We start from the raw sequence: 23,534 nt of genomic DNA, 5'->3' as shown, positions 1-23,534 counted from the left end.
ACCGTTTTACCGTGAACAGTTATTAACCCGTTGCTGTTTACATTCCTTTTTCATCAGTTTAGTTTTCTCTCTTCAAAATAAAAGCACTTCCGTGTTGAAAGGATATAACAAAATAAAAGCAGCATAATAATAGAAACATGAATTTTTAACTGTAAACTATTATGAACTGGAGTCCTTTACAAATACAGAGAAACAAACTCAAAGAAATGAGTCCAGATACCTGCTGTGAAACACAAAATTAAACAAACAAACAAAAAACAAGAGAAACACAAAGTTGATAACAGCAAAAAAGACATGTACAAACATTGGCAAGTAAGTAAAGCTAGTCTAGGCCCTTTAGCATTACTAAGGGTTGATGCAGGGTCTCTCGAACCAGCCTTTTCAGTAGGCTTTGTAAAAAGAAATGTTTTAATTTGAAAGTTGGACAGGGTGTCTGTGTCTAGTCTGAGCCCAAACAGGAGCCTTTTGCAGAAGCAAGGGGTCAGAAGGCACTGATTCCCAATTTACTTTTGGTAACTTATGGAACTGCAAGGGGAACTGTAGTCTGAGAGACAAATGCTGTGTTGTGATAAAATGAACCTATTTGTTTTTTTTGTCATTTTTTTCAATAAAATAGAGCATGGCCTTCAAAGGCTCTATTTTTATATTCTGTACTGGATTTAAAAGGGAGCCAATTCTTGTTGTATTTTCGATCACCTGGAGGCTGTCCAGGGGAAATTTGGGACAACGTATGAAAGATTTCAAGTAGACCATCTTTAATTAACAAATGACTGGAATGATTTTGGCAATGTTATGAAAATGACAGCAGCCACTCCTAGAAATTAGTTTCATGCGTGAATTAAAGAACAACTGCTGGTCCCAAATTAGATCTTAGATTCCTCACTGCAGTAGATGCTAAAGTAAGAGTCACTAAATGATCAGATAGTCTATCCCTGAGTCTCAGGTCTGAAGACATCAACCAGAGTTTTAGGTAATGAAATGTCATCCAAGCCTCAGTCAAAACATGCTTGTAGTCCAACAGAATTACTGATTTTATCTGAGTTCATCAAAAGGTATAGCTGTGCATCTTCTGCATTGCAATTTAAATCTTTTCAGTGCTGTACATCAAAACCTAATAAAAGTATAACCAGTATAAACTAAAAGTATTGGTCCAAACACAGAACCTTGTGGAGAAAGTGAACCTTTGATATTAGCAGTTGGTCAAATATCATGTGGCAGCAGTAACTTCAGGCTATCATTTTGCATAGGTCTGATAGCACTAATCGTATCCACCAATAGTTTTTTTTACTATTCTTCTTTTACAAAACTGCTCCAAAGGTGGTCCTGTGGAGGATTTCCTTTTGATGCTCAGTTTCATTGTGTAGCTGCATCACCCAACTTCTATCTACAGTATCTATCTAGCTTCAGGTGGTGTACAGCTGCCCTGATATACAGTTGAATATCAAGGTAAACATGAGAATTCATCTTCCCTTCCATGATGCCAAGTGGTCAAGGCTCTGAAGCAGTGGAGCAAGCTCAAATCATGACACCACCTCCACCATACATCACCAAAGGGGTGATGTTTGAATGCTGGTGAGCTATCTTTCTTGTGCCATACGTTGTGTTGAGTGTTCTTCCTGAACAATTCAGATTTTGTGTCATCAGTCCACAAAACATTTTCTCAGTACTCCGGGAGGCTCTCCGTAGCCTATGCCGTAGTCTGACGTACACCTCCCAAAAAATGGAACTACGCGTCGAGGCGACGCAGACCCAACGCAGACCGAGAGGGCTGGGATTGGTTCGCTTGGTAGCAACGGATTTCCGGTTACGGTTCTCTCTCGGTCGCCATTGTTCACTGTGACCGGAAAAGCCGGAAGCTAAACAAAGAATGAACTAGAGACAACGATAACAATATAATTTTTCAAATTCAGCCACATTGGAGGGTTTTCGAGCATGAATCGCCTTTTCTTTTCTCCGGAAAAGAACGCAACCCCCTAGCGCTCTGGGGGGGTATTGAACCGCGGCGAAATGGAGAGATGGAGAGGTCTGAAGGGTTCACCATGGCGTCACGGCAACGGCGTCACGGCAACGGCGTCACGGCAACGGCGTCACGGCAACGGCGTCACGGCAACGGCGTCACGGCAACGGCGTAGGCTCTGCGTTGGTTTAACGCAGAACCACGAATCAGGCTTAACGTGGTTAAAACAGGGAGGGGGAGCTCAGGCCACCATGTGGCTATGCCAATAACCACATTTGAAAATGCCCCCCCCCCCCTCTGAAGACTCTAGGTGCAACTGCTTGTGCTTGTGAGGTGTCCATGTATTGAGTGTAGAGATGTCTAAGATTTTATTAAAATCTGAGGAGCAGGCAGTCCACATGTGAGACAGCATCCCCCTACGGCCCGGACCGTTGAGGAGCAGCAGGAGGAGGTGAAGAACATGAGGATAGGCACCCACGTTCCCCCCTGGCCATAAAAGGGCGGGGGGGGGCGGTCCACCAAGCCCGGCCATGGCCACGCTGCACACCCAGGAGTGGGCCCGTGCCGCTGTCAGAGCCCTCAGTATGGAGCAGGACACGGTAAAATGAGTCCTCCATTCACACCCATTACAGAGAACATGTAAGTCTGAGAATGAGTCCCGCAGCTGCCACCGCCATCCGACTTCAAGGCAGGATTTGTTGTAGAAATTAAAGTGATGAGGACACCGAACTTTATGATTTGACCGTTTAACGTTAGCTACCCAAAAATCCAACATTACCTGATACAAAATGGGAACCGCAAATCCACGTTTCTGTGTCTGGAATCCAGTTGTTTCTGTGAATTGCAGCGATCCATTTGTCTCTCTTAAGCTTATTTTTCAGCAGTCTGTAAAACGATAACTCAGATTTCTTGCTAAATCTATGAGTACAGTCGATCGCACAACAGCTCTTTCCCATTTTAGATGTTTTCCAGTTGCTTAAACTGAAAGTTTACGCTGCTACTGAGTCTTTCTGCCACTCAGTTGGCGTAACCCACTGTGAAGTTGCATCTGTGAAGTCATGCGCATTCCCTCTATAGTCCAGAGAACCGCTCAAGGCAAGTGGCCGCCACCCAGGCCAATCCCAACCACCCCATCCGCTGCCACAAGGTAATACCCCCCATGTTTGCCAGTTCTACTGAGGTTTTCAAGCCTTAAGTTGTCAACCAGGGTATTCCTAACCTCACTGAGCACTGTGTTGTTCTTTGGAGTTATTTTTGCTGGGTGCTCACTTGGAAAAAAAGCCATAGCACTAAAACGCTTCGATTAGACAATTTGCCTTACCATGGGTGGAGAAACACAATATGACTTTGTGTCCCTTTCAAGCATCTTGAATAATTGGTTGTGTGTTATCAGCTTAAACCCAATGTTATATGACCAAGATAAAGTAAAAATGAATTCCAAATCAGGGATGCCCCGATACCGATACTGGTATCGGTATCGGGGCCGATACTGCTCTCATATACTCGTACTCGCAAAAATTCTCCGATACCACGCACCGATACCACTTCATTGTTGTTGTAGTTACTGGTTAGTGACTCTAGGGGGAGATGTTGAGCCGCCCCGCGGCTCCCCGGGTGAGTGTGCAGCCTGGCGGCGGAGCAGCCGCTGAGCCGCCGCTGCTCAGCCAGCCACCATGTTTCGGTTTGTTCTATATTCCTTAATTATGCTTAATACTCGGTGTGAAAAAAATGGTATCGGAGCATCCCTATTCCAAATGATTTATATACTTTTTCTTGTCACCATACTTTCTCCTGTAGTTTCTGTGTATTTGGGTAGTGTCCCTTACTCATGTGTTTTGAAAACTGCTGTCAAATCATCTCTATCACATGATAAATATTTGTGGTACTAAAGCTCTAACACCCTCTTCCCACACACACACACACACACACACACACACACACACACACACACACACATATTTATATGCACAAATTTGCACATGCTATCACCCATCTCTGCACCCTGCCGTGCCCGTGAAGGATGCACTTCCCACACAGCTGCCTCCAAGTGGGAGAGTGAGTTGATGGTGACCCCAAACTGCGGGGGGCCATTGGACCATCCTACTGACACTCTGACACCTCCATTCTTCTCCACCTCCATCACTCCACATTTTACTCAACTCCGCCCTCTTGACCCAAACCTTGCTGAGGTGCCCCACTGCAGGGTGCCTGTGAGCACAGCGGGGTGATGATGACGGTGATGGCTGGGGGAAGCATTTGGAACGTTCTCCTCAGCCTGTACCTGGGAGAAGCATCCATTTCACTAACAAATACGACTTATTCCTCTTGATCTGATTATAATGACCACAACTCTATTCAGCTGAGTGTAAACTGGTAGAGGAAATAGATCTCCCAGCTTGAGGGTGGGGTAAAGGGTGGGGTAGAGGGTAGAGGAAGACTGCTGTAATCTGTGTAAACACATGGCGGCCACCTGCCTCCACTTTAGAATATTAATCGCATTTCTGACAGGGAGTGTGTTCGCTGTCAACATGTACTGTATGCATATATGTGTTCATGTCTGCAGAGAAGTTAGGAATTGTACTAGAACTAGCAAAATCTGCTTGCTTTCTCACCTTAGAGTGTGTGTGTGTGTGTGTGTGTGTGTGTGTGTGTGTGTGTGTGTGTGTGTGTGTGTGTGTGTGTGTGTGTGTGTGTGTGTGTGTGTGTGTGTGTGTGTGTGTGTGTGTGTGTGTGTGTGTCTTCATCTAATTCGTCAACCAATCCAAGGTGACCGTGCTGGCTGACGCCCGAGCCCCCCCAGGGCACCACTGACAGCTTTAGGTGCTAGGCAGAGATTTGTTGCCCCACCTTCTTGTCGTTGTCCTCCTCCCACCAGTACCCATAATCCACTGGGGCAATAAACCAAATCACGGTCCTCCCACAAGGAGTGATAGCTAAAGAGGTTAAAAACAAAAGAGATGAGACATAAGAAGTGGGTTGGTTGCTAAAGATGTTCTCCCATTTGGAGCTGAGAGCCTGATGGATGGAGACAGAAGGGGGTGGGGGGTGCATGTCTGACCCATAATGTCATAGGTCAAGGGTCATAGTAGGGGAAATGAAAATGAGTTCAATGGCCTTAGTGTCATTCTTTAAAGAGCTGCACACACATCTAAGTATTGCCCCCCTCCCCACAATACACCCTAAAAATGTTGCCCTTCTTGTTCGTTCTCATCTCTATCAGTGAATGAAATCACTGCATTATACTGTACATGAAGCCAATACTGTACCAGGAAAAACAAAAAGGTGTCTGTTTAAATATTGTAGAGTCTTGTCTTGTTGTGTACTGCTGCTTATGTGGCTTCTGTCTCTACTCTTGTGAGCATTAACACTAAACATTCCCGTGTCTCTGTGAGGGAGCTCATATGAACGAGGGACAGTGTGAATAAGAACCAATTGCATTGATAACCAAATGCCATACATTAAACACTTTAAATCATTCAAATTTTTTAATAGTCAAAGCTCCACAATTTTATAATATTCATAATTTTATAATTTCTTATTGTAACATTTGTAATAAAATAGTAGTTAAATAGTTATTTACTGCTTTTTGTAATGTTTTTTCCTCATTATATACATATAAATATATATAAAAAACAGTAGGCTACAAACACTGACTTTGTAACTTGCGATCAATACCTGGCCAGAGTGAACTGTAACTTCTCTTCAGTGTCGCTGAGGTGGATCAAAACATTTAATCAAACTTTAGACATTCAAAATGTTGCATAATGTGTCTGTTTTTAATTCACTTCAAATGTTGAGCACTGCATATTTTCATTTTGTACAACATAGGTAAAAACTGTTTTGGTCTCCATTACTAGATTTCACCTCCAATAAGACTCTAATACCACTTCAGATTAATTAATAGAAAGCAGTAAATGTATTTATATAATGGAGCAATGCTTTTTTTTGGTAGTCTGCTTAGCCAGTGGCTAGCCACCATCTCTTCCTCATAAGTCATCATCTTGCTATGAAGCTTAGCGACGCAACCAGCAGATTGCACTCACTGGTGCTCTCCAGCCTAAGCGCAGCGGTCGTCTCTGAATTCACTAACAAAGCCAAATGTTAAACAGAATATTGTGGTCTCAATGTTCAGAATCAGAATCAGAAAAAGGTTTATTGCCAGTAGACTTTGTTTTGGGGTAGTTGGTGCAAAATAATATATACATGGTAAAGTGATTCAGTGTGTTGAATGAGAGAGTGGTCCAACAAAGAACAGGTGATCACAGTGGAAGTTTGGAAGTGCGAGCTGAGAGTTCATGTAATGCATAGAGTGCAGATAAGTGTCATGACAGGGTGGGGTGTGGGAGAGTAAGAGTGTCAGGGTGGGACCGGGCCTGGTTAATAAGGCTAGTGGCAGATGGGAAAAAACTGGTGGACCGCAGCCTCCTGCCAGAGGGGTGGGTCTCAAAGAATTTGTGACCAAGGTGGGAGGGGGCAAACAAAATATTTCTTGCACGCTTCAAAGTCCTGGAGTCATACAGGTCCTGGAGCGACGGCAGATTGCACCAGATCACCTTCTTAGCAGACCGAATGACATGTTGCAGCCTGCCCTTGTCCTCGGCCATAGCAGCAGCGTACCAGATGGTGATGGAGGATGTGAGGATGGACTCAATGATGGCTGTGTAGAAGTGCACCATCATTGCCTTTGGCAGGTTGAATTTCTTCCGCTGCCGCAAGAAGTACATCCTCTGCTGGGCTTTCTTGGTGAGGGAACAGATGTTCAGCTCCCACTTGAGGTCCTGGGAGATGATGGATCCCAGGAATCCATAAGACTCCACAGTGTCAATTGTGGAGACACGGAGGGTGAGGGGGGCATGTGAGGCTGGGTTCTTCCTGAAGTCCACAACCCTCTCCACTGTCTTTAGAGCATTGAGCTCGAGGTTATTTTGGCTGCACCAGTTCACCTGGTGGTCCACCTCCCACCTGTAGGCAGACTCTTCACCATCAGAGATGAGTCCAATCAGGGTGGTGTCGTCTGCAAACTTCAAAAGCTTGACAGACTGATGACTGGAGGTGCAGCTGTTGGTGTTTATGGAGAAGAGCAGAGGAAAAAGAACGCAGCCTCGGGGGGGATCCGGTGCTGATGGTCAGGGAGTTAGAAACATGTTTCCCCAGCTTCACTCGCTGCGTGAAGCTGCAGGTGGAGTCGGGCACACTTAACTGGGAGAGCTTGTCCTGGAACAGAGCTGGGATGATGATGTTGAAGGCAGAGCTGAAATCCACAAACAGGATCCTGGCGTAGGTTCCTGTGAGTCCAGGTGCTGGAGGATTAAGTGAAGGGCCAAGTTAACTGCATCATCTACAGATCTGTTGGCTCTATAGGCAAACTGCAGAGGGTCCAGGAGGGGGACGGTTATGTCCTTCAGGTGTGAGAGCACAAGGCTTTCAAAGGAATTCATAGCCACAGAGGTCAGAAGGTCTGAAGTTGTTAAGTCTTGTGGTCCTTGGCTTCTTGGGAACATGGATGATGGTGAAGGTGTTGAAGAGGCTGCACACCTCTCCAGTGAGGTGTGCGTGAACACTGGAGACAGCTGATCATCGCAGTGCTTCAAGCTGGCTGGTGAGACAAAGTCCGGTCCAGCAGCTTCTGTTCTGTCTCCTGAAGAGTTTGTTGACGTCCCTCTCCTGGATTGAAAGAGCCATCACAGAGGTGGGCGGGCGGGTGGAGGTGATGCACTGGAGCTGGAGTGGTTGGGAGGTGTTGTGCGGGGTGGTTGCAGGACTGTCCTTTTGTCTTTCAAAGCGGCAGTAGAACTTATTCAGGCCGTTGGCTAGGCGTCGGTCGTTGATGGAGTGAGGGGCTCTGGCGTGTAGTTAGAGATCTGCCTAAGCCCTTTCCAGACAGACGCAGAGTTGTTGGCTGAGAACTGGTGTTGGAGCTTCTCAGAGTACAGTCGTTTAGCCTCCTTCACTGCCTTGCTAAATGTGTACTTTGCCTGTCTGTATGTGTCTTTTTTCCCATTCCTGAAGGCCTCTTACTTATACAACCTTAACATTCTGAATTTGGCTGTGAACCAGGGTTTGTCATTATTGTAACTCACCCTGGTGCGTGGTGGTAGAAGTGGACACCAGTCCTCACAGAAGCTGATGTATTATGTCACAGCCTCTGCGTACTCATCCAGACTGTTGGTAGCAGCCCTGAACACATTCCAGTCAGTGGAGTCCAAACACGCCTGGAGATCCTCCAGGTCCACTTCCTTGATGTCCTCACTACAGGTTTGCAGAGCTTTAGTTTCTGCCTGTACGTGGGAATCAGTCGGACCATGACGTGGATCATGGATGGATTGAAGGAGCTGGTGGCCACGGCTAAAACTGATTGATATGAGGTGGGCATGTCGGAGTCGGCTAACTTGCCTGTTTGCCCATTTACAACAAGGCGCCCCGCATTACGAGAAAAAAGAGACATGAAAACTGCACTTCAGAAACCTATGGAGTGACAGATCATCTGTGGTCAGTGAAAATGATCCTGTTACCATGTTGCTCCTGCTACATGTACGTAACGCTTTCACGTTTAATGTGCTGCATACATTAAGTGGTGCATGTGCAATACGGTAAAAAAAAGTGAGGGTGACCTGCTGGTCAGACGGGTCAAGCTGAAAATCAGCTAATTCTGCTTCCTGGCCACTCCGTCGGTGCAGATCATGAAACAAGCAATGCGATAAAGCAGATCCAGTTAAGCTTATTTTTTATTATGATGGTTAACATCCTCACGTTGAACATTTGACACACAATTGTGAATAAAACATAGGTTTGTGAGATTTCCATGTCACTTTATTCAGTTTTTATTTACATTTTAGATTGAAAATGTGGAAAAAAATTAAAAACATTTTGTTTCCACTGTAGTGCTATTTTTCTAAATAATAACAATTGAAGATGTTGAGCTGTGCCTCTAATTAGGGTCTGACATATATTGTATACACAGTAGAAGCTTTAAGACACACTGAAAAATTCCATCCTGATTTTTTCTATTTTAATGCATCAGTATAACTCGTCCACTGTATTGTTGTAATAGAGGAATTTAATTGCACAATTCTGCACGACTGTTGGCGGTTGTTAACCTTTAAGCTGTCAGCATGCTTCATGTTTATACTCACCAGATCTGACTGCACACCATAGAGAGCCGTATTTTGATCATTCATTATCAAGCTTCACTGTGTTGGAGGAACATCCAACACAGTTGGATACGAGACAGTTCAAAACGCGTGAACACTGTTGAATGAAAGACAAATTCAAATTTCTAAAGGTAAGTGACACGGCGACATGGCTAACAGTATCTTTCTCTGCCCTTTCCTTTCGAAAAGTTTTTTTTCTGCTGACTTTTTCATGGGCGATCCACATATGTGGATGAGCACATAACCTCACACGAGCATGTGCTTCCTCTCCTCTGTGTGTGGTGTGAGGGTGTCAGTACTCTGGGCCTGCCCAGCATGAGGGGCAGAGGGCTGTGCGAGGGAACAGATGGTGGCGGGGCAGGAGGACATCAGGCTCAAAGGCAGTGGGCACAGTTAGAACGCCGCTGATCTTGTGGCCTTGGCTAGACAAAACAAGCAAAATCCTGATGTAAGGAATTTTTTTTTTTTTTTTTTTTTGCTCACTGGCACCAACACTGCATTAATCCTCTGATAGGAAAGGTTGCAACCACAGCACAATGCTCGTAGAATGTGGAAGCTGGCTAGTTTGTGGATTGTTCCAGCTAATGTCAACATGTCAACATTTCATAGAGGTATTTCATTACTGGCGACAGAGCTTCAGCGCTTGTACTGTTACCTTTCATTTCTTTTCTGACTGTGGTCTGGTAATGGATGAACCAGATTTGACACATTTAAAAATGAGAAACAGTAATAAATAGTTTTAATAATCACTTATTTAAACCACTCTTTGAACAATTATTTACGGCTTTAGATGCCCCATAAAGGTGGATCTAAAGCCATTTAGATGCCAGGGGTGTCATCATCGCACAGTCTGTGTACCATTCTTAATGTCTGACCCAAGATTAAGCTGATCCTAAATATATCGTTTGAAATGATCCTACACCACTGCAGAAATCGTGAAGTGTAGAGGAGCCATTAAAGGGGAATCTAAAGCCAAGTTTGTGGAACATTTTAATCTTAATTTTCAAATCGTGGACAAATTTAGACCTCACATCAAATACTTGCGAACAAGCAACAACACTGGCCACGGTTACATGATGTTTTTTAATTCTGAATTAATGATTCCGAAATAAATAATTCAGAATTAAACTATTTTCCTTCGAGTTTACATGGAAATAGTGTTTCCGAATTGAGGTTTACATGGAAAACACGTCTGATCGGCTTTATCCAATTCCGCTTAAGGTCTGGGAGTTGGGAAGGTTCTGATTGGATAGGGGGGCGGACGTCTTTACGTATTACGTAAAGACGTCTACCGGAAGTTACGTCTAACGGAAGAAAAACAAACTTAGCCGCTACAACTTTGAAAGGCTCACAATTTGTATGTTTCCTGTTTCCATCTGTTCTTTTAATGATTTCTATTTATTAAATAAATGGTCTCTGCTCTTGACCAGCGTTTACTGCTGCTGCATCTTGAAACTTTGTTAGGAAAACCAGCCCAGCGTGGAATATAAGATCATGGAGACAGACGGGAGAGGGAACGAGCAGAAAGAAAGACCAGAATTAATTTAAAGAGGAATGAGAGTTTACATGATCACGGAATTATTCTATTCAGATTTAAAATCGGAATAAACCAGTCACTTACTTCGGAATTAAGTTTAATTCGGAATGGCCATTTTCATTCGGAATTAGGTGTTTACATGGTAATGTTTACTCATTTTAAATCAAATTTCATTTTAATTCTGAATTAAAGAGGAATTAAACTTCCCATGTAAACGCACTCACTGCTGTTCGATCAGACCCAAGAATGTAGCATGTGGTTATAACATTTCAAAGATGTTCACATATTCGTGAGGCTTGCTGATACACTGAAGATTACAATCAATGTTTTAGTCTGAAGGATACTTTGAAGAAATTGAGACGGTAAGAGCAGAGTGGATGTCATGATGAGTAATAGCCAATGACGGCTGAAAAGACAGGGTACACACGAGAACGAGAAAGCCAGAAAAGGGAAGTGACAGACACATGAAACATGCGGAGAGCCATGTACAGTTTGGGATTTGGTCAAACTTTGGGAAAACCTCTCAATCCTTTTGGATGATTCAAGTGTACAATGTCACAACAGACTTGAAAGAAAAATGGTGCAAATAACCGAGTTTTAATAAACTCCAGCAGCCCACAGAGTGGTTTTGCAGATGCATTATCCTCTGTATAAAAACAAAAAGTAAAAACAATTCTTTTTGGCACTTTACACTTCAGATGTCAGAAAATTACAACTCACATTAACAATAAGCGTGCTTACTGGTTGGAATCATATTTATGTTTGTTCTTTATTTGTTGCAAAGACCATTTTATACAGTAGATGCATCTGAAGCAATGAGACTTCCTGAAATGCAGTACATCTTAAACATGCTACATCTGCAGAACATTATTTGAATAAAATACACAATCATACATCATCGGATTTATATGAGAGTCGTCATAGAGTTGTTTTCTTTTTGGGAGAAACGTGGCTCCAGACCAAGGCTTGTGATTAGTCTTTTGATGTAAATGCTACACTTTTTTACATTAATGCTAAACTGGTGGACGCGCTGATTTGATGACCTGTTTTGTGGTACAGTTCAGCACAGACTTCACAGTTGGGATTGGGAATACTGAACATGTTCTGTTCAGCGGGCCTCTCGTGGCTCTTTGGAGTGAAAGGTAATGAGCCGGAGTAAGTGTGGAATTATGCTTGCACTCATTTTCATCTGGATATCAACAGTTGCAGTTTCCCTTCCATCTAACGTGCATATTGTGGCAGGGTGGAAGAGCTGCAGCCACTTAGGCTGATTAGGGCACAGGTGGGCCCAATCAGCCTACACATATCTTCATTAGTACGTGCATGGAGAGCATTCTTATTTTATTTTTTTTTAATTTTGGCCTTTTGGGTTCTGGTTTGTGTATTTGTGTACATGTATTAGCTGTCATGTTGAGAAAACTCGTGGAAAGTCAACAAGGAGGTTCACAAAAAGAAACAGGATGGAAACATTGTTCATAATAGTCACGCACCATGTTTGTCCTTGACATAGTATCCTTAGAAGATGTGAGATCATTATTATTGTAGGAATTTATTTTATTTTATTTTTTTTTCCCCGACGAAATGAGGGACTTTTTTCCCCCTAAACGTGCCCCAAAAGTCACCAAATTTTGCATGCAAGCCAGGCCTGGTGAAAAATTTTATATTTAATGGTTTGCATTAATGGGCGTGGCCTAATGGCTCAACAGCACCCCCTAGAAAACATAAAAAATTGCGCCAAAATTACAAGATTAATTCAAAATGGCCGACTTCCTGTTCGGTTTCGGCCATGGTGCCATGAGACTTTTCTTTAAGTTGTGACATGATACAGGTGTGTACCGATTTTCGTGCATGTACGTCAAACCGTATTGTGGCGGTTGAGGCGTAAAGTTTTCTACAGTGCTCGTGCCCTAATACATCGTTTACTCAAAAGCTTGGATCCAAAACAGATAAATTAAAACAGTTTTTTCACTGACCTCCCCAAAATGAAAAATATAATATCATACACTTTAAAGGGTCCCCATGAACACAAAACAAAAGCACATGCAACTTAAAGTGAAGCACTCTCAATTAACTGTCCCAACGTTGCAGGCCTGAATGCAGCTCGTGTGCGTCGAAGCCTAAAACAAAATGGCTGCTTCACCACGAAATGGCGAGAAAAGAAAAAAGGTACCTTACCCCCCGAGTGTCGTATCCAAGCAAACACATACACACACAAACTGATGGCCGGAGGAGAGATGAGGTGCTGCGAAGAGGACCCGCCCGGAAGAAACGCCAATGCCAATCCCGCGGTGCTCGGCTCCACGTCCGCTTTTCCCCCGGTCCTTTTCCCCCGGTCCTTTTCTCCCGGTACTTTTGCCCCGATCCTTTTCCCCCGTTCCTTTTCCCCCGGTCCTTTTCTCCCGGTCCTTTTCTCCCGGTCCTTTTGCCCCGGTCCTTTTCTCCCGGTCCTTTTGCCCCGGTCCTTTTCCCCCGGTCCTTTTTCCCCGGTCCTTTTCCCCCGGTCCTTTTGCCCCGGTCCTTTTCCCCCGGTCCTTTTACGCCGGTCCTTTTCCCCCGGTCCTTTTCCCCCGGTCCTTTTCCCCCGGTCCTTTTCCCCCGGTCCTTTTCCCCCGGTCCAGGTAGCTGGCTGCTCACTCCACAATGTCCCGGGAAACCACTAGCGGCTGGACTAGCCTCTAGCTTTGCTGCCTGGTCGTTCTCGGGTTCAGTTTGCCACTCGACCGCACACGACCATCACCACACCGTCTTTTTCAGAGTCCTGGTCAAACTCCTGTCCGACTCTGGTGAAAAAACATAAAACTCGACAGACTTTTTTCCAAAACTGTCACCACGTTTTTCTCGTCTCCTGCCAATAGTCATTTCCTTCGCTCTCGTCTCGTCTCCTCTGCGTCTCTCCTGCGTCTCTCCCCTTGTTTTCCCCCTGTGTCTCGTCTCGACCTGACCAACGTCCGTACCCCGCTTTTCAAAATAAAATACATTCATAAACATGTGTTTCCTTCTGTACCTTCAACATCAGCCAAACACCCCAATAACATCCACAATCATGAAATAAAAACATAACAAATGCATTTTTTAAAACACAAATAAACATTTGACATAACTTTAACCATGAACACTTTTTTTTCTCTTCAATCTCAAAGGCTATTTATTTTGAAAAGAACTTATGCACGTTAATTAATGCCTTTTTAACCCTCAAATTTCTAAAAGGGCTACATTATGATCATTTTTAAAATCAGTTAATATTCCCCTTCCAGTAGGTTGTCCTTGTAAGGTTGCCATAGTTTCATGTCCCTCTCATTGCAAACTGAAATATTTGCACGTTGATTTTGGTTGTCCAAGGGATTTATCGTAAGTATACGATCTCGAGTGTATAACTGCGTCAGGTGATTATTGCTATGAGAGCAGTGCACGTACTGGGTAAAGTACAGTAAAACAGAAAGTGCTCCGTTGTTTTTTTGTAATGTTTACATGCTGATGAGAAAAGAAGACAGGATCAGAACACTGTTATTTACTGTAGTAAAGAAAGAACAGTGAACCTTGTGGATGCAAGGGAACGTTTCAACATTTGTTCCACATATTTTGTGATGGAGAGGAGAAACTTTGTGGGAGAACGTGCATGGTTCTAGTCATGCACACGTCACCTGTATTTTTCAGGGAGCTGCAGGGCACTGAAATGAAATCTGCTGGTGCTGTTGAGCTTAGACAGGTCCCGAAACCTTGACTCTGAAATTTCAATGACTGGCCTCTCCTAGTGTTTGTGCGTAAGTAGTTGGTTGAGTAGGCGCACCAGAGACTCCAGCATTCACAGTCCAGTCCAGCCTGTGACTCTTTGCTGTGTGTCCTCCCCTTCTCTCAACCCCACGCTTCCTGTCTTGCCACTTTCAAATAAAGACTACGAGTCTTTAAATAAAATTTATAATTTTTATTTTTAAAAATCAATGTTCAGACACAGCCTTGCAGTTTATTGATCTCATAAGATCTAAGCCTGACTCTTAAGTGTCAGGGTTTGACACTTCCTGTTTTATTTTGAAACCCGTGTCTTTGTGTTTAAAGTTCTGGACCTTCCTGTTTCCCATCTGCCCTGATCGTCTGCACCTGTGTCTCGTTTATCCTTGTGTATATCTGGTCTTCTCTTTCCCTTGCTCCCTGCTGTTCCGTACTGTTTGTTCCTCCGTGTTTTCTGCCCTGGTTTTTTGTAGGTTTTGATTCTCATATTAGGCCATGTTTCCACATAGCCCCCTCTACGTTTTTGAAAAATACCATCATTTACACGAACCCGCATGAATAGCTGTTAAGGTGCTATGAGCAGCCAAACCTACAGGGGGCAGTGTAACGAGAAGCATAAAGTCATGCTAGCCAATCAGAATCCTGGAAAAAAACATCAACAAATGACACGAGTAACTTCCAGTTACTTCCAAGATGAATGAGAGTCTTTCATTTGGAGTGACAGAGAAGTGGAGTTACTTTTAAGTTTGACTTTAGAATATAAAACAGGTAAAATACAAGAAAATATTGATGGTGGCCAAACAAATTGTAAACACAGGAGACAGAGTTTTTGAAAATCTCCACTTTGGCCGGAGTTTTCAGAAATGATCGTTTTTGGAGACTTTGAGCTTCGTTTTCGTGTAAACGAACGGCCAAAACGCATGAAAACACCACCGTTTTTGCTACGTGTAAACGGGGCCTCAAACTCTGGGTTTTTGTATCCTGTTCAGCAGCGCGTTTGGTTTTGTTTTCACTAATAAATCACTGGTTTTTGAACTCCTTTGAACTGCCTTCTGGTCTCCTGCATCTGGGTCCTACTACAACCGCTTCGTGACATTAAGGTAAGTCTGTATAGTGTTTTTGCTTGGCTGTGATCAGTACTCGAGTTGTAAAAATAAATCAGGGGGGATGGTGGATTTTATCATATGGGGACAGATAATTTGTGCTGATTACAAATAATATAATATATTACAAATAATAGCAGTGACCAAAACAGCTGCAGAAATACTGCAGGAATGACATAGCAGCAGTTAAATGCAGCCTTCTGTAAGCTTTAAATATCCACTGGGCTTACATCAAATACATCAAAACACAACAATAAAAAACACTTTTCTGAACTTATCAATATGACTCTGTCCTTCACAGGATAAGTAAAATGGATCACTGCAAAAACTCACAATCTTAACAAGAATATTTGTCTTATTTCTAGTTAAAATGTCTCATTTTAGTAAAAAAAATCTCATTAGACTTAAAACAAGACTCATCACTGGAAAAAAACAACAATTTTCACCTGTTTCAAGTAGATTTTCACTTGAAATAAGTAGAAAAATCTGCCAGTGGAACAAGATTTTTTTGCTTGTAATAAGAAGATAAATCTTGTCCCACTGGCAGATTTTTCTACTTATTTCAAGTGAAAATTTACTTGAAACAGGTGAAAATTGTCAAATAAGTTATTTTTCTGGTGATGACTCTAAATGTTGAAATAGCAGTAAAACCACATTCATTGATAAAATGACATAAGGGATGGAAAGGAGGGATGGCAGTTTTACAGGGGGGATGATTTGGACCGTTTTTATTTCAGGGGGGGATGCCATCCCCCCTCATCCCCCCTCAACTCCAGTACTGGTTGTGATCGATTTTGAAACTGGTGCTAGGAAGAAGAGGTTTAAATAAAGTGAAAATGAAGTGTAAAATGAAGAGTACATTCAGTAAAACAATGAAAGTTAGAGAAATAAAAAAGCTCCTATCCATCCTGCCATTCTTCTCAAGTGGAAACTAGCACACTGTGGTGATGCGAGATGACACCGTTTGTCACGGTGTCTGCTGCCAATCCTGAGGGAAGGCCCATTACCTAAGGAGCTCCTCGGGGGGCCTAAACACACACCGGCTGCTCCCAGACATCCACGGCCCCCTGCATGATCCATGGCACACACTCCCTCTCCCTTTTGCTGTCAACACATGCTGATGAAATGTTCTTTAATACTCAGTCAACAGTATTGACATACCCTTGGATAGAAGTAGCCCCCTGAGGGAGAAAAGTATTGATTTTGTGGGACTATAGGACCATGGAGCCCCGGTGACATATCCCCAGTCCCGCTGCTATTATTGGGAGATTAGTAGGGCTATTACATCTCCCAGGCCACATGGACATGACACTGGGAGGCGTGGCTGCCACATGACCCTCCACGTGAACTTCTTGGAAGAGAATTAGCTACTGCCAAGGATGTGAATTAACATTGGATTTACTCACAAACATCAGAGATGGTGTTACGGCCACTGTTCCATGATCATATCAAAACAGATATTTAATCTGAGCACAATAGACTCTGGTTAGAGGTGAAATCAACAAGTGAGCAGTAAATGAAAGAGACAAAATGGGTAATGCAGCATTCAAGGAATGGTAACAGAGTGGAATAAAATGTGATTCATCGTCGCAGGGGCTCCATTTATCTGGCTTTTACATTATAATTGTTTCAATGCTCAGCCACTTACTTAAATCACTGAGTAGTTTTTAGCAAATCCATGGGAAATAATGCACTCGCGGAGTTCTGTTTCAGCTGGGGCATCAATTTGGAGCTCTAGTCTGTGTCTTTGCCAGGATGTAGATCAAACTTCTGAACAATTACAAATTATACAACACTTAAAGTCACATCCAGCAAGGGATGGAGGTTATGGTTTGCATAAGGCCTCCACTTAACCGCCCCCTTTTAAAGAAAAAGTTGGTAAAACATGAGGAAAAGTTCACCTTTCCAACCTTTGACTTAACTCTGGCCGTGGTCAGATTAGTTGCTTTGCTTAAATCATTGTCTTCTAATGACTTTATTCATTTAAAAGAGAGCAATACGGTACATTCATAAGGCTGGATATCGAGATCACACTAACTCACTATTCTTACAGTCTAAGTACTAAAACATGGATCTAGTGGCATTTCAATCCGCACAAGTAATGTTTAAAGCAAAAAATCGGATAACATTCAGAAATGATTCACTGGGAGGGAAGGGGGTTAGAATTTAAGGGGAAACCTAAACTTCAAATCTTTATTTGTGCGTACAACAAAAAGAAGTTTTTGTGTATCAGTTTGAGGAATTAAATTGTGGAATAGTTTGAATTTGGAGTTAAAAGAATGTACAAAAATAAAACAATTTAAGAAGGAATATAAAGAAAAGGTTTATTTGAGGTATAAAAGTGAAGACTGTGTTTAAAGATCAGCAGCTGTGTGTGTTCTGCTATTTCGTCATGTTGTCTTTGTATGTTTATATACTTAGATATACGGATTATATTTATATCATAGTTATATTATATTTATGATAGAGCTTACATCTTGTATTAAACAGGTTATTTTTGTAAAACTGATATATATTTATACAAATTAGTGTACAGTATAAAAAATAAATACAGACATATAATTGATGTTTAGTTGTGGAAAGGGGGTGGGATTAAATAAGTTTATACTTCCTCCCACTCCTTTTCCAACATGTAACTTGAAATATGTGTTTTGATGTTGGTTTTTTTCTTTATGTGGTGGAATGCCCAGCTGGATTAGTTTTCTTGTCTTTTATTTGTTTTTTAGACATGTTCGAAATAACATTTTTAACAGTTTTAAATTGATTATAGGGGCACTTATATTGGGCAATATATATATCCATATATTATATATATATATATATATATATATATATATATATATATATATATATATATATATATATATATATATATATATATATATATATATATATATATATATCCAATGGGACTGTTTCATTAAGGTCGTGTTGAAATGCATCTCTTTGTACACCCATATGTTAAGATGGGATGCTGATGAACTGTGGCCCACCTGAAAGAAGGAATATTGGCACAATGCTCCGGGCTCCGGGGTCTGCCCTGCGGTGCTGGTACTACCTCTGCAAAAAAACTCAAGGTTGGGGTCTTAATGATTGATTAGCTGACCCGGGAGGACCACCACTCCCAACCGGCCAGGACATATGGTGCTGGGTGTCCCATGGACTGCTGCGTCTCTACCACTCATCCTCTTTGTAAGGAAGCTTATCTTCGTTATTCTCACTGGGGTTCCTACTGCTATGCCCTTCCTTGGATATGACATTTTGCGTCCTATGGTGCTTTTGCTACATTGCTGCTGCAGGCAGATAGAAATGAGCAGTTTATACATTATGTAATACATACTGAAACAATGTGAAATAACAGCTTCTTTATTAAATCCCCGTAAATACAATTTCAAGCAGATACCACTGATGCCTTTTACAAAAACTGCAAAGTTGGATGATCTACAACTAGGGCTGTAACGATACACTAATCTCACGATACGATATGATACACGATATTGGGGTCACGATAACGATACGATATGATAGCAGTATTTTTTTAACAACCTTGAATGAGGAACATATGACTGGAAAACATTGTCTTTTATTTGAAAAACACAAAATACAAAACAATACTGTGCGTTTGCCCTATTGTTACAGTTTGTAATGCTTTATAACTGTTATAACTAAAGAGAAAGCCAGGCCAACCATTTTCCACAATCTGAACTAAAAGTAAATGTCAGGTTTGCATTATGCATCTTCAGTTTCATACAATAAAAATATTTTGCTACAAACTGAATAGTTTCTCTCATGTATGATTTGACTTTTTTCTTTTCCAGAAATTTAACAACTAAAATTAAATAAATAAATAAAAGTAAATAAATACATACAATTTTACATCATAAACAGATTGATTCATGCTCACCTTATAAGTGTAAGAGGAGATTTATTTTTGTTAAGAAGGTTATTTTGGTAATTCAGGGTTGATTATTTTATAAATCTATTCTTTATATTCTGATGTAAATCAGGGACTATAATAACACTAGTCAGTTTATCTGTAGTGATTAGTCTGTTTTAGATTGGGCGGAGTGATACGCCACAGTACGGCACTAGGTGCTGTGTTGATGTTCTAAAATCCTACACTGTTGAGGGACATTAAAGTACACTGGAACTCAGCAGAAGTTGTCCCCGTGTTTATACTACTCACCACCCCAAAAAGGTTTAATTTAATAAGGTAAGGCTTAACTCTACACCAGACTTACATCAGTAAAGGTTCAGAGCTCAAAACCCTGCAAGAGCCCCGTGATCGGGACCAAAACGGGACTAGTTTCTTCTGAGCGGAGGAAGATTTTGGTCCGTGGGTCGAGGCGTGGTTGTTACTAGTCAACACAATAGATTAATATTAATAACCCAATATCGCGATACACTTTGTCACCTCCACGACACGTATTGTGACGTTTTTGTATCGCAAAATTTCGTGGCACAATATATTGTTACAGCCCTATCTACAACATATAATTTAAAAGTGCAAATGCTGTTGTACATCAGGTTCTATACGGTGCAGCAAGGAACTAATTTGTAAACCCTTTTGATATGAACTGGTTTTGTGAATGAACTCTGGTCTTCATCTGAGTCATGATTGTAGACAAACACAATGCCAGTCTTTCCTAAAACACACACCTATTGGACACCAGTGAGTCACCGATGTATGTTTTTATTCTACATATGAATCGTATATACGCTTTGAGACACACTCGTCACTGCATTGATAAGTAAATCTATTACCACACTTGAGCAAGCAAAATGTGGATGAACCCTTATTTTAATTTAGTCAGTGTGGATTTAAAGTGAGGTGGTGATCTCACATTCATTTGCAGACAGCTCCAAAGATAATTAAATGTAGACTTTTAAAAATAAGATCTATTGTTCGCACATCCCCATTATTAAACAAACTGGTATGAAAGGAAAAAGCAGCTATGCTATCGCTATCTCAACAGTTTTTGTTAGAGCCAAATATTTCCCTAAATATGAAACAAGAACAAATAACAAAGCCTTAAACTCAGCTTCTCATCCATATTTGAATACACAAAAAACCCCTTGTTTGTTTGAATACATGTCCTCACGTTTATGCTGAATTTTTGTCTGATTTCTCTGACTTCTTATCTACGTTAAATACAGACAGTCGCCACTGTGTGATTTCCATATTGATGCCTAAATACAAAACCAAAATTCTGCAGCAAGGTTGCTGACTTGCTCTCAAGGGCTAAAATCACCCCAATTAAAAAAAATTCTTCACTGGCTTTTTGTTTTACCTTTAAAATCTTGGTGCTGACATTTAGAGCTCTGCATGGTCATAATCATGTGACCAGAGCTTGCTCATGGTCTCTCGTACTGGTTTTGAGACACGAGGAGATCCCTACTTCCAGACCGTTGCACCGAGGCTCTGGCACCATCTCTACGTTCGCTGGACTCCATCAACGCTTTTAAGAGCAAACTAAAAACCCACCTGTTTCTCAGAGCTTGTAAACATCAGTAGTGAGAGGGTCGTTTTATGCACTTTTAATCTAGGAGCTTTTATCTGTATCATATTGTTTTTATTGTATTGTTTTATTTTTTTGTGAAGCACCTTGTGATTCTCTTGTTTGTGAAAAGTGTTCTATAAATAAACTTTACTTACTTACTTACATTAATTTCGCATTGAAATCAGTAGGTTTGAAAATCACACCCTTAATCTTGCCTTGACTTGGCAGAACGACTGATGACATTTACTCCGAAACGTCTTTTGTATTATTTTTGACGTCATAGTTCAGGACCATATATTATCTTTTTAACCCAGGAATGCCAGTTGTATCGTGTGTGTGTGTGTGTGTGTGTGTGTGTGTGTGTGTGTGTGTGTGTGTGTGTGTGTGTGTGTGTGTGTGTGTGTGTGTGTGTGTGTGTGTGTGTGTGTGTGTGTGTGTGTGTGTGTGTGTGTGTGTGTGTGTATGTATTCAGTATATTTATGTGAGTGTATATATATACAGTTTATATATAAATATGTTACGGTTAATGTAGAAAAACGGCTATTTTGCAAAATAGCCGGCTAATGTGCAAAATAACCCTCAGGGCGGCTAATGTAGAGAAACGGCAGTAGTCAGTTAATGCTGTGGATGTGTCTTCAACAGCCATAAACAGCCTTGTCAACAACAAGCATGTGCAGCATATGGGCTTCTTCAATTGGCTGCTACGCAGCAACTGCACTGATAAGTGACTGTAAGTGACCGGTTTGAAGCGCGAATTTCATCCATTCAACTGAACTGTAGGCTATTCTGTAGTGTAGTAACTGGACTCTATCTACCAAATGAATTACGTTTGCTTAGTTTGTTTTGGCTTCATCAATTTGTGCAAATGGAGGAGGAGGAGAGACTCATCTCATCATGCGCACGCTTCGGGTTTGCGCGATTCTGGTTTAGGAGCTTCACCTTCCATGAGAGAGACGCAACTGTTTGTATGTTTTGGAGGTGCAAAGAGAAGGTGGAATAGATGTTTCCTCACAAAGACTGTCACACTGGATTTTTACAGTACATTTCCCACACCTATAAGGCTGGTAGAGGTGAGTGCACTCCACTGACCTTTGCCACCTCGGTGGCCTCTATTCTGGGGTGCCAATGACGTGATCTGTAGTTTGCATTATTCGTTTTGGAATACTCAATTTAGGAATATACTGCATGGGATTTGGACTCAGAATAATGGCTATAATTGCCACGGCATGCTCCGGTCAGCTCTAGACAATTGTCTCGAGCTGACCGGAGCATCGAGACTGGAGGGATGATTAAAAATGTGATGTCCGCACACCATGAGCTTAAAAATGTATGTACTTTGCAAAATAGCCGTTTTTCTACATTAACCATAACATATGTATATATGTATGTATATATATATATATATATATATATATATATATATATATATATATATATATATATATATATATATATATATATATATATAAACCAATGGTGCAAGTTCCACCACTTAAAAAGATGAGAGAGGCCTGTCATTTTCATCATAGGTAACTTCAACTATGAGAGACAGAATGGGTGGAAAGAATCCAGGAAATCACATTGTAGGATTTTTACTGAATTAATTGGTAAATTCCTCAGTAAAATAAGTATTTGGTCAAGATTTCTGGCTTTCACAGACCTGTAACTTCTTTTTTAAGAGGTTCTCTCTACTCGTTTCCTGTATTAATGGCACCTGTTTTAACTGGTTATCAGTATAAAAGACACCAGTTTTAACTGGTTATCAGTATAAAAGACACCTGTTTTAACTCATTATCAGTATAAAAGACACCAGTTTTAACTGGTTACCAGTATAAAAGACACCTGTTTTAACTGGTTATCAGTATAAAAGACACCTGTTTTAACTGGTTACCAGTATAAAAGACACCTGTTTTAACTGGTTATCAGTATAAAAGGCACCTGTTTTAACTCATTATCAGTATAAAAGACACCTGTCCACAACCTCAAACAGTCACACTCCAAACTCCACTATGGCCAAGACCAAAGAGCTGTCAAAGGACGTGAGAAACTAAATTGTAGACCTGCACCAGGACCAGGACCAGGACCAGGACCAGGACTCAGACCTGCACCAGACTGGGAAGACTGAATCTGCAACCGGTAACAGCTTGGTGTGAAGAAATCAACTGTGGGAGCAATTATTAGAAAATGGAAATATACAAGACACTGATAATCTCCCTCCATCTGGGGCTCCAATATCTCACCCCGTGGGGTAAAAATGATCACCAGAACGGTGAGTAAAGATCCCAGAACCACACGGGGACCTAGTGAATGACCTGCAGAGAGCTGGGACCAGAGTAACAAAGGAACCATCAGTAACTCACTACGATCAGGGACTCAGATCCTGCAGGGCCAGACGTTCCTGCTGAAGACAGGACATGTCCAGGTCTGAAGTTTGATAGAAAGTATTTGGATGATGCAGAAGAGGACTGGGAGAATGTTATATGGTCAGATGAAACCAAAATAGAACTTTTTGGTAGAAACACAACTTGTCGTGTTTGGAAGAGAAAGAAAGCTGAGTTG

The sequence above is a fragment of the Cololabis saira genome, chromosome 4 (genome assembly GCF_033807715.1).
Source record: "Cololabis saira isolate AMF1-May2022 chromosome 4, fColSai1.1, whole genome shotgun sequence".
NCBI classification, from domain to species: domain Eukaryota; kingdom Metazoa; phylum Chordata; class Actinopteri; order Beloniformes; family Belonidae; genus Cololabis; species Cololabis saira.
Note: the sequence above shows the minus strand (reverse complement) of the source record.